Below are 12558 nucleotides of genomic sequence, written 5' to 3' on the forward strand. Positions count from 1 at the left end.
TCCTTTTTCTCAGGCTGCAATTCCATGGTGAAGACACACACTTGGTTCATGATCTCTGATCGCTTGGGACAGGGTATGTACAGAATCTCTCACTGTCAGCATCTGTAAATTGAGCTCTACCACTGCCAAATTCAGTGCAAACATCACTTCCTTCTGATCACACCTTCCATGGGTTTGCATGGACAACCCTACCCGCTGCAGCATGGATCTGAAAAGCTAATACAACCTGCTCACTTACAGTATCTTCAGTGCTTCTGCTCTGCCATGTGAAGTCCAAAATTTTCCCTCCCATGTCCCCTCATAGATACCAGGTAACCCTTGTGAAAAGGGCACAGCATTACTGGTTTTCCCATCCTGCTCTCCCACTTCAGTCCCGGTTTGTTCCCAGTCTCTCCACAGCTAGTCTCCTGTGCTACGTGATGACCCAGGTACACCCACCATCTCTCATTTACTCACAGACAGCACACAAACCTTAACAACCCCAAAATCACCACACTGACACATCAGCTGTCCTGGTCACAGCACCTACTACTGCTCAGGCTCATCTCCGGTCCTCTTGGCAAAAAGCCAGTCCAGCCATCCTCTGAACTCCTCAGCAGGGGCCTCCTTCTTTCTCTACCAACACCAATTCCTACAGGTCTGCAGAGAAGCCTTTCCACCGTTCCCTTGGCCTTCATTTATCTCTACTGCTGCTGCTTTTCAGAAGAGCTACACCTCAGCTGCTTATTTAGCCCACCACTCTCCCCATCCTCCTGGCTCTGGTTCCCCAGCTCAGGACAGTCAGCCTGTTGCTGGCACCCCAGATTTCAACCCATTCCAATGAAAGCCCCTGCTCCCCCCCATAAGATTTCATGTATCATCTCTGCTGGTCCTTCGCTGTCCCCCCTAACTATCTAAGTAGCCCCCCCAGTCTCCTACCCCACCAGGAGGCCAGCTCTTCTGAGAAGGTCCGGACTGGCCATCGTACCTGCAGACTGAGAGGTGGGCTCCGGAAATTTTGCCATTACAGAAATGACAAATCATTAGCTATTGCATTTCTAGTGTAACTCTCTCTTCCACAGTGATACTATCTGGTTTCAGCTATCAACATTTTTTTCCATCTATCAAGAATAGTGCAGCCCATTGAATAAGTGCATTTTACTGTGGTAAGAAGCTTTAGAATTTGGCGCTAATGTGCGTATGGAGAAGTTGATATAATCAGTTAAACTTTTCTACTAATCAATTCAAGATGGTAAATCCACAGTAAATTGGCCACAGTGCTGAAAGAAGAAAAACATATTCCATTTTCAACAAATTATTTAAAATTTTGCTCTTTCAATAGCTGTAGCTAATTAGGTTCTGCCTAAACATTGGTGGGATATCATAAATCCATGAAAACAATGCCCAAAGACAGAAAGGTTCTTCAGACTCAAATGGTTTCATAGTGTGGGTTTTTTTCTCATTATTCCTCTGTCAGCCAGAATAACAACTTTCTACTCACATCATATAGGTATTGAAAGTAAATGTTTGTAAGCAATCCCACTCCCCTAATGGTCCCAGCACTCTGACTGTGTAGGTGAAGCTAAATCTAACATTTTGTCAAAGCCAAGTGGCACACTTCTGTTCTAAGGCAGCTTCAACCGACCACTTAGGGGATGGGATTTCTTTGGGAGAAAACCGCCCATCTTATTCTACCTCTGGGTAAAAGGCAGCAGCTCTTGTCTAAGACACTTAAACAATCTAGAAGAGGAAGAGTTGAGCAGTGAATAATTCACCGTGTAGGAATCTATCCAGTTTGGACCTTGGCTGAAATAACAGTCCTGCTCATCCAAAGCAGAATCTAATGAACTCTCTGATCATCACATGTTGGCAACTGAAGTTTAAAGCTCATCACAACAAGGATGAGTGCGACATATCTTGCCAAGACACTGATTCAGCATTAACTCACAATGATGGAGTCATCCCCAGAAGGTGTTTATGAGCAGGAGAACCATCCGTGAACAAACCTGGACAACTCAGCTTCCTTTGACAATACATGAATTTAGGCTATGAGATATCTTCCAGTAAAATCCATGCCTTGCCCTACCAAGGGCATTTTCTTCCCCAAGAACTCTCTTCTAGAAAACAGGGGTATGGTTGAAGTGGTTGCAGCAAGTGAGACGTAGCTGATGGCCAGAGCTATAGTACATAAGCTTTTGCATGAAATTGTTAAATCATGTAGATGCTTAACTGACACCAATGACTATCCAAAGGCTATTTACAGCAGTATCAGTAAATCGGTGAGATCATTGTCCTCCTCCCTCACTTCCCAATACCTGCGTTCTAGCAATCCAGGTAACTCAACTGCATCTTCATAATGAAAACAGAAATTTAATTATTCACAAGCATTCCCCTTGAGCTTTCTCTGGGCTTTTTGTGAATGATTAACAGAGCGGCTGCTCCAGACAGCACTCTCAATCCCTGCTTGCTGGCCTGTTAAAAGCAGTGACTCATCAGCACATGACGTCAAACCCTCCTCTCCTCTGAAATGGCAGGAAGGAGGTTTCATTAAAGAGATAAAAAAAGGTATCAACATAACAGCCTGAACTTCCTCCCAAACACACGGGGTTTGGTCAGGGGTCATCTCTGCTGCTGCTGCCTGAAGACTTACACTGTGCAGACACACCGCCTGCTCCTTCAAAGGGTAAACTTTTCTGCTGAATACTAAAAACATAAAACATACCTCCTCAGGCAAGCTGATTTATTAGATACTGACTCAAAAATCAAAACAAACCCCCAGCATTAGGCCTTTTAGTAAACCCTGCTTGTGCATCTCGCAGGAACGCTTCCCCGCTCAGCAGAGCTCTGCAGGGCGGTGAGCACCCAGTGCTCATAGCAAGGTGGGAGTACTTCCACAAGATGTTTACACACCCCAAAGTAGCTGTTAAGCAGTCCTTGAAATTGCCCAGATAATACTTCCCAGTAACGCCCGATAAGGCTGCCCAAACAGACATGCAGAGAAGCATCAACGAGCCCAGTGCTGCCAAATTTGACCCTCCTCGCCTCCATGCCCCACTAAGGTTGTGCTGAAATGCACAGACATGAAAAAAAACCACGTGAACGCGGCCATGATTCCTTATCTTTGAGAAGAAACCTGCGCCCAGTGCCATGAAAGTTAGAGGCAGAAGTAATCTAGAGAGGGGCTGTTTGTAGTTAAATTCGGATTTTTACTCCAGACGGCAAGTCCTTCTGTCACAGGGACAACGGCATTTTACCCAGAAAATCTGCAAAGCAGCGGAGTAGGAAGCAAGCTGGGTAATTTGAGATTTAGCTCTTACATGGGATTAATTACTAACATCTGTGATACTTTATTTTCTCTGCTAGCTTTAGGCTGCAAAGCCAAGCCTCAGCCTCCTCTGAGCCCAGCTCCTGCGGCAGCGCATCCCAGACGGCAGCGGCTCGCTCTTCAGCCGTGAACCGCCGCGGCAGGGCACAGGAGATATATTTAGCTCCGTTCCTGGCTGCCTGGAGGGCAGCATCGCTTACAGCAAGCGAGTCCCGACTTCCCCCAGCATGGTGTTGGAAGCAGAAATACTGCTGCTAGCTGAATCTCTTCACCAAAGGCACTCAATTAGGGAGAAAGTGGAGGTTTGGAAAGAGAGTGTGGCAACGCGGGGGCTGTCCGCACACACGGGGTTTGTGCCAGAGCTGGAAAATGCCGTTTGAGTACGGCTGCGCTCCCACCTGCACTCCTTCCCCTGATATTTGGTCAGGCCACAGATATGATAAAAAACCCAAGGATGACTGAAATGACTGACTGACCAAACATACGTAACATAAAAGATGCAGAAAAAACAGTGTTACACACAGGCCGAGAGTTGCCGTGACAGGAGGCTCTGCCCAACGCGCTATTCTATTAAAAAAAAAATAAAAATTCAACATAATCCTTATGTCATTTTGCAGAAATGGGCTTACTGTATGACCTTTTGGCTCTGTTAGTATTCTTAGCCTTGACCTGGTTTGACTGCTTATTTTTTGGTGGGGTCTCTGCCTAGCTGCAGGCTGAATCAGAAGTTGTTTTCTCAGATAGATATGCAGCAAAGAGATGGAAAGTTCACAGCAAAAAACGGTCCCTGGGTGTCCAAGTTAACTCTGGACAATGGAGCACTCTAAAATAGGAGTGAAAATACTCTTACTGCTTATCTTTCTAGAATCAATTAGCAATGAAGTGCTAATGAACTTGAATTTTGCACGTGCCTCATAATCTCAAGTTTAGACCCTAAATAACATTTCAGTTTGAAAAAGCACCTAGCTGCCATCTTACCTAGTGACTAACACGCCGTGCAAAGCATCACTGCATTGCAAAAGTCATCCGCGCTAGACCGACTGAGCGCTGTAGTTACTTAAGAAGGACAAAGGGGGAATACAATACCGGAAACATGGTCATTCCTCAAATAAGGCTTTCCAAAAGACTTTGCATTCTTGGCAGAAAGAAACGCAGAAAAGAGAAGAGAGGGAGAGCTCACAGAAGGGCTGGCAGCAGGAGCTGAGGGCTGAGCCGAACATGGCTCCTGGGCTCCACTGCTCTGCCTTCCCTGGTGAGACAGACCCATTCCTTCCCTCCGTGGAAAGTCCGTTGAAAGTGAGTAGAGAAAGGAAGAGATGGGAGATGAAGGGGAGTTTATGCAAGAGCAGCAGCAGGAAAAGGAAAGGAAGAAAAACAAGGTTGGAGAAAACAGGGAAGGGTTGTAAAAAAGTGGTAATGAGAGTATGGGGGGAGCAGCCCATGCAGAAATAGAGAGCAGAAAGAGTTGAAAGCCATGGATAACACTACTGCAACTATTCCCGTCTAAATAGTGTGGAGACTGCATCTGGAAGGACCTCTTTCTTACTGCTCCCTCTTGCCTGTCTCTCCTGCCTGTCGGGTGACTCACCCTCTCTTTGCCCTGCTCCCTGCTCCGGCAGGGATGCTGGAAGCAGGAGAGGCTGCCATCGCTCCCGCCACCAACTGGCACTGAGGACTTCTCTAATGCTCTTGGCAGCCACCCCTAAGAGATCTCCTGCTTCCCCAAGCTGTGCCAAGGGGAAGCTGCATGCCAGAGCCCTGGAGGACCTCCCTCCTTCTCCTGGCCAGGACCACCTGGGAGCAGAAAGGGAGCAGTAAGCCCTTTCACTCCTGTTCACTTGTGCCGCACTATTAGTGCTTGGCCTGATGTATGCAGCCTTCTGCAGCTGTAGAAAGTCATTATTTAAAAAAATGACCAAAAACCCCTCAACAACCCCATCTTTACCATCAGTACCTTCTTATAAGCAAATATGGTCCTTGTATCTTCATTAAGGAACAGAAGGAAAACAGAGGCTCCCCTCCCTCTCTAAGCACCCTTTTGCTTTCCTGTTAGTTTTTCCTTTTCCTGGAGTATCCACAAATATTTAGGGTCTCAGATTTTTCCCATTCTTTAGGAGAGAACTGGATGCTCCAACATGGCTATAATATTTGGGACAACCTTATTGGCACAGGATGCACAGGCTGCTCTGCTTGTTAGCGCATGGCAGGACAAGTCAACCAACAGCAAAGCCTTGTATCTCCCAGCCCGCTCCTCCACTCCTCCCAGTGTCCCAAAGGATTTCATCTCCCATTTCTTCTGGAAGCCAACGCAGCGGCTTGGGGCACTGTTCGGGTGCTTGTATGTCGAATGGGACTAACCTGACCACCACGCTCTCTCAGAGATGAGCTGTCTGCGCGTGCTCTTAGCCCTTCCCACGCAGTGAAACACTAACAATTTTAGAGTCAAAGCATTTGAAGTGGATATATTTTTTTTCGAGGCCGAGTCCTACACGGAGCACAGCCGCGTCTCATTAAACCGCATGTCTGAGCTCTAGCCCAGCCCTCACTGCTGTTGCAAAAGCAACATAGCAAGTTGGACCTAAGGCTTTAAAGCTTTTGCACTTCCTAGCTCACCCCGGGGCCCTGCGGTGCAGCGGGGAGCGTGGGGACGAAGGACGAGCACAAGCGATTCCTGCCCGGTCCTGCCAGGCGGCAACCCCACCTGCGGCGTGTTCTCAGGGTCTGTCGCAGGCTGTGCACGCTGCCTTCCGAAAAGGCACCGTAACGCGGGCGCAGCTCCTCTCCTTGCCCTCCGCAGGGGCCAGGCTGAGCCCCGGCCCCCGCCCGCAGGGACAGCTGTGCCCAGCTGTGCCCGCTTCGAGGCGGCTGAAGCACTTCACAGACTGCCCCAGCCCAGCAGAGAAGCCAGGCAAGGCAGAAATCAGCCCTTTTGTAACGCCTCAGTTCACTGTTTTCCTTGGCTTCAGAACATACCCAGTTTCATATTTTAAGTTCCCTCACCAAGCCCCCCCCCCCCCCTCCCACCGCCCCAAGAAGAGCCCTGCCTGTTGGAGGCGAGCTGTGCTGCTGCTTTCCAGCTGGAAAATGATGTGCAGGAACCTCCCACCCACACCCATCACCTGTTAGAATTTAAACAAACTTTATTTCTCCTTTATTTTATCTTAAAGCATGACTCCTGAGCTGTAATAGTGAAGAGAACTCCCCTTTTCTACATTTGAAAAGAAACAGCTGTTTCCCCAGTGCTGAGCCAGCAAGGCAGGGGCATTAATGTAAACCTCAAAAATGCAGGTAGCCCCATTAAAGCAATCTGAGCTTTCTTACACGCTTGTAACAGAGGACACCCCAAAGTACTTGCTGAATCCACGCCTCATGCACAGTTGTTACGAGCAGTTTCAGAGTATAAGAAAACAGAAGAAAGAGAAAGGAATTGTGCTTCTGGTTTTCATCAATTTAGTTGCTATTTAAATTTTCTGACCGGCTACCAGTGAGCCACAACTGAATATGGTTCACGCAACAGAATCAAGGCTAAAACCACCCAACACCCCCATACTGAAGACACAGCTGTCCTTGTACTTCATCGCTCCCTCAGCATTACCTGGGAGTTAGACAGCAAATCAGAACCCCTTAAGAGGCTGCTGCAAAGAGAAATGTAATGAAGGTATTTCTGTATCTATGCTTGATGTCACAAGTAGCATTTGTGGGCTTATGTCGCAGTATCGGAGCCGGCATTAGGAAGAGCATTTCAACTCAGAGGGGAGTTTAGTTTCAGGCAGACTGTCCACAAACATTTTGGGATCTCCACCAGAGGCTGACTTGAAGAAGTTAGAAAAATATCACTCAGATATGATTTAGGTGCAGCTGATCCTGCCTGCGACTGAAGGATGATCAAGATTTCTTGAGGTCCTAGTCTTTCCACTCTTATGCCAGGCTTAAACAAAAATGCTAGAGTATATATTACAACATAACATTTTTGACATACTAATTATTTTCATCATCATTCACACAAAACTGTCATGCTAAATGTTGAGGTTTCCCCACATTAAGCCAGCCAGAATGAATCAATGTTTTATTATCATATTCAAAAATAATTTATAATATTTCATTGCCCTCTGCAGTACCTTTTTTGCAAGCAGAACATTCTTGTCATTGCCAGCCTAACACTGTCAGTCCTTGCCAAACAAGAACCAATTACTCAAGCCAGTTTTTCCTCTGAGAACAAGGATCACCTTGTCACTAACAGACACCAGAAAATATCCTTCTTCACTTCAAATGCAGCTGTCAGCTTACAAACCCAGCCAGTTCTTTTTCTTTTTCCCAGAGTATTCCTTTCTTGCCACATTGTCAGACTGTTAATTCAGAGCTGTTATCCAGCATAATACTCACCTAGGACCACGTCCTAAGCCCTCTTGAGAAATAAAAAAGAACATATTCTTTCACCTGAAACTGCTGTGAAGGTGTTCCTCTGTGATTTGTCATTGTTGGCTCTGCTCAGGTAAGGCTGACTCCTCACTGTTAGCTTCCAGAAGGACCCTGAATCATGATCTCCACAAGGCAGGCAGACTTACACAGCTGCTGACAATTTATTCATGCAAGATCCTGGTCCAGACAGCAGCTGAAATCCACAGCAATCCATAATGAATTTGTCACCCTGTGTAACTAGGGATTCTACATTCAGCATTGTTTTTTACAACAGACACATGAAATTCACCTTTGCAGGAAAAGAACTCTATTCTCCATTGCAGAATCTGGTGTGTAACAGTACATACTGTGTTTGGAGCATTAAGCTCCAGAAGAGAGAATTCTCAGAGGGAATTTTAAATGAATATGAGAGAAGGGTAAAATAATCTTTAAGATACCTTCTGTATGTTCCCCCACACCGTTTCCTTTCAGCATTAAAGAGCAGCAATCTTACCACACTGACACACAGGGGTAACCAGATTTTTCCATATGGATATGTACACAGAAATGTTCTCTACATCATGTACATGGACTGTCTTTAAAACACACAACTACAACCAAAGGCAAAACTCCTCAGCTAAGCTGCTAACCAACCTCAGGCTTTCTGGTGCATTCCAGACCAGCCACAAGTTTGTTTTCAGTGTGTCCTTTCCACAAAACTTGGACAAATTTTGTAGTGTACTGGGAAAGAGGAATGCAAATAAGATGCTATTTATTTCTAGATGGCCAAAGGACTAGCTTTGAACTATTTTATAGCATCCTTTGTATGAAAACATGTAGTTACAAGAGCTGTAAAGTAAGTAAACAAAAAGACAATGTTAAGTGGACTAGACAACAGAACTTGAAATAACTATAATTTATGATAATGTATATTGCTGGTCTTCCTTAGGGTTTGCTGAAGAATAATTTCAAGAATAGCTTCTTCCTTTCCCTTAGCCTGGGTCTCATTACTCATGTTGCAAGGCAACAGGTTTCCATGACAGCAAACATTAAGTCTCTTGCAGCACAGCCTGTTATTTCTGCTATAAACACTAAGCTTTCACTACTGTACTTTAACCTAGACCAGCTATCTTCATGAAAAAAATCCCTGAAAAATCCTAATAGACATTTAAATCAACAGCTGTATTTTATTTGTACTATGGTCTCGCTAAGGAACCTGCACGCTATTGAATTCAGTAGGAATGTCATCAAATTCCCCAGAAGGATGCTTTTACCTGGTCTGAGCTCACAAATTCTTGGCAGCCATCTAGAACAAAACTATAATGATGTAAGATGATGATGCAGACTCCACGCTCATAAAGGCATCAGATGAAGTTAGTGAAAATCCCACCATAGGGATTAACTGCAGAATTGAGACCTTTGGGTTTAGTCATTTTATACAGGGTGAGAGCAACGCCCCCCTCACACAGGACCTGTGCTAACAGAAATATTTTCAAATGCATTTTCAGTGGAGTAGAACATCATGGACAGGCACGGATAGGAGTTTTCTCTATGAACTGTGTTGAGCCTTGTTATTTTGAGGGGACTGTTGATGGAACATCTCTGGGTATTTTTGAAAGCCTCGCTCACACTGTTAAACTCTTGTAATCTTTCCTTATAAACCCATCCCTCCGGACACCTAATGTACCATTACGGCATGCTGTATTACTCCAATGCAGCAAAGTGCTAAGTAGAGGATAAAAAATGCATTGTCTATTGAAAGGACTGTAAACTAAATGAAAAAATAGTAATTCATCCTTTCACAAGTACAGCATTACTCTGTCCAGCATAAATTCAGACACAGAACCATACCTAAACTTTACAGTAAGTTTCCCACCTGGATGGGTTTCTGAAAGCACAGGGGTTTTTGAAGGAGCAGCTAGGGGCAGGTGTTGAAGATTCACCTTCAGTGGCTTTTTGTTAAACAAAGGCTGATAGGAGGTAACCTAAATGTCAATTTTCCTACACTTATTTGTAAGACTCGACACTTTTTAATGAGCCACAACACTGAGAGATGCATAATGAAAAAAGAAACAGAAATTATAAGAATTCATTAATCCTGTGAGATCCTGCCACTCTTGCCTCTCACTCATGATGACTTGTCATACTTTTAATATTCCTTTTGATATTATTACACTTACTTTTATTCCAGCCTAATCTCTCTCTCTCTTTTTAATTGCCATGATATGTTCAAAGATGTCACAGCTCATGAGTTGCAAATAGTTGCATGACAGAGAACCAGCCCTGTCACAACTGGTAAGCAGTAAGATCACAGTAAGAATCCTCCAGGCAGAGACGCTAATAAGAAAAATCAAGAAGCTTTTTGTTAGGTGCAGCTGGCAAAAGCAAGGAAGGGAATCTAGGCTAGCAACATGACCATGATTAAGGGTTATTTTAGTAAATGCAATTTTGCAAACTAGGACATACCTGCTTGAAGCTTGTCAGCAAGGTGAGAGTTTAGATAACCGCAAAAGATGTTAGTGAGGTTGGGAAAACTGTTAAGGAACCTGCTTTCTAGTACTTTTTTTGATGATAATTTCATAAGCAATTTCAGAGAACTTTACATTGAGCATGTCCTAGAATAGTCAGGCAGGTTGGAAAGAGAAACATCAACTGCAAACACAAATGAAATGGGCAACGCTTCAGACAGATTTGTGAATATATACAAAGATATATGTATCTCCTGCTTTAAGAAAAATCAAAGAACTAAGATATCAAGAGAGATATAAATCTTCTGATGAGCTATACTCCACAGTGCACTAAACTATGTAGAGTCCTGTTGATGGCAGTGGAGTTCCATAAAGATGGATGCACAGGCATTTTGACACAGTGACCTAATGGCAACCTGACAATAACTGGGTTTCATTTGGGCTTTTTCCCTTTGGAGAAAGAGTTGGGTTGAGCTGAATGCCATTATAACACCACTCTAGGTGAGTGACCTCTTTCTCATTCAAGGTTGCAAAAAGTATAAATACACGTTTTACGTTTCAAACCAGTCTGTTCTTAAGGATGGTATACATACAGACTGACACTTGCAAAACTCACATTAAGTAACCCTCACCGCCTACTTTGTGTAGACTATCTATAGGTGAAAGCAACAGGAATCTGTAAACAGGCACACCAGGTTCCAAAAACCATACTAATTCGTTCACACTTCTCAAGTTGACACCAGATACGTCAGTTTGGCAATGCTATTTATTTCAGATGCTATATTGATATGGCTAGTGTAAGTACTCCTAGCTAATGTGTTATTTTTTCCCATACAGAATTCTTCTTCATTTGAAGTGAGAGAGAAAGCAGTCCTACAGCTCTTCTTAGAATGACTGAAAAAGACAGGCTTATGATATCCTTACTGACACCAAAAAATCTTTTTGGAACTCCTATTTTGATATACTCCAGAATTCAAGCAACATGACAGTTATAAGAGTCAGAGAATCACAGCGTGGCTGCAAAAAAGAGTAAAAGCAAACAAAACTACTGATGATTTCACTGAATAGAAGTCACTTATAAAAGTAAAGAGCGGAAGGAGCCTCTGCACATTCTGAAGTGGCTTCTTAATCAATTAAACACTCTACTTTAAAAAACTTCTTTTCAAACCATGAGAAAATAATATACAACTGATACAATTTCATTAATTTACTATTAAATTGAATGTCTTCAGAGCTATTAAAAGCCCTTCAGCAATTTCACTGTTTTTTCAATGCTGAAAGTATGCCTTTGACATCAATACAGAGAAAACAGATGGTTAAAGTAATTATAAAAAGAGCAACATGACACTATGAACCAGCTTATCACAGTTTTACCAACAGACTACATAACAGGCAGAAAAGGGGGTTGACAATTAGCAAAGTTGTCATGTTGTGTCAAAGTGCTCCCACCCTCCAAAAGGCTCCCCAAACCCATCCCCAGGAAGATACAAACAGACTGGGAAGGAAGGAACAATGAAAAAATTAGAATAAGCATGCAGGACATTTAAAGAATAGAAAAATCCCTGAAGGAAAATACTGACTGTACCTCCCAGCAATCAAAGAAAACAGATGTTGAAGGGAAATGCGAATCAATGCTCGGATGATTCTGGCATATTTTTCTGATAACTTACCTAATTTTTGTATAGGATAATTTCATGCTTTGACAGAAACAAATCATCTAGCTATGAGTTATGGGCTAAGATAAATAGAATTTCTCTGAGCTTTGAATTCTGTTAAAGGAGGAAATAATCTCTCTAAGGAAGCCAGTTCAATCAATTTAGAGTCCAAATTGCACTGAGAGAAAGACAGACAAGCTAAAACACCTGGCTCTCCACACACGGCTACGATGTTTTATAATGCGCAGTAAGATGCATAGCCCAGCTCATTCTTCTCCTCTACTGTTTTGCCCCTTTTCCCTTTGTGCAGCTTGCAAAGTTATAAAACGCTGAACGAGTTGTCCAACCTTCACAAAAATTGGCCATGTTCAACTACCAGAAAGCTGATCATCCCCATAGGTGTGTGAATTTGGGACTGGAAAACTCCACTGGGAAAGATGGTTATTGGTGGATACCAAAAAATATACAAGATGATCTTCATCCTAAAATCCCAAAGACTAATTTCTTCTCTTCAGGATATCTCCTGCTCTCAAGCTGCACGCTTCCAAAGATTGTAGTCTTTGTCCAGGTCCAGGGGACCTAGGAAGGGGATAGGAAAATGAGGTGAAAGACAGAAACAGGCCACCCGCATGCAGCAGCAAAAAGGATTCATTATAACCTGGGAGAAGCCTACCTCAAGTTAGAACACTCTTCCAGATTAAATGGAGGTGAGGAGTGTGCTCTAGTAGCAGTT

This window comes from Accipiter gentilis, chromosome 6 (assembly GCF_929443795.1).
Source record: "Accipiter gentilis chromosome 6, bAccGen1.1, whole genome shotgun sequence".
NCBI classification, from domain to species: Eukaryota; Metazoa; Chordata; class Aves; order Accipitriformes; family Accipitridae; genus Astur; species Astur gentilis.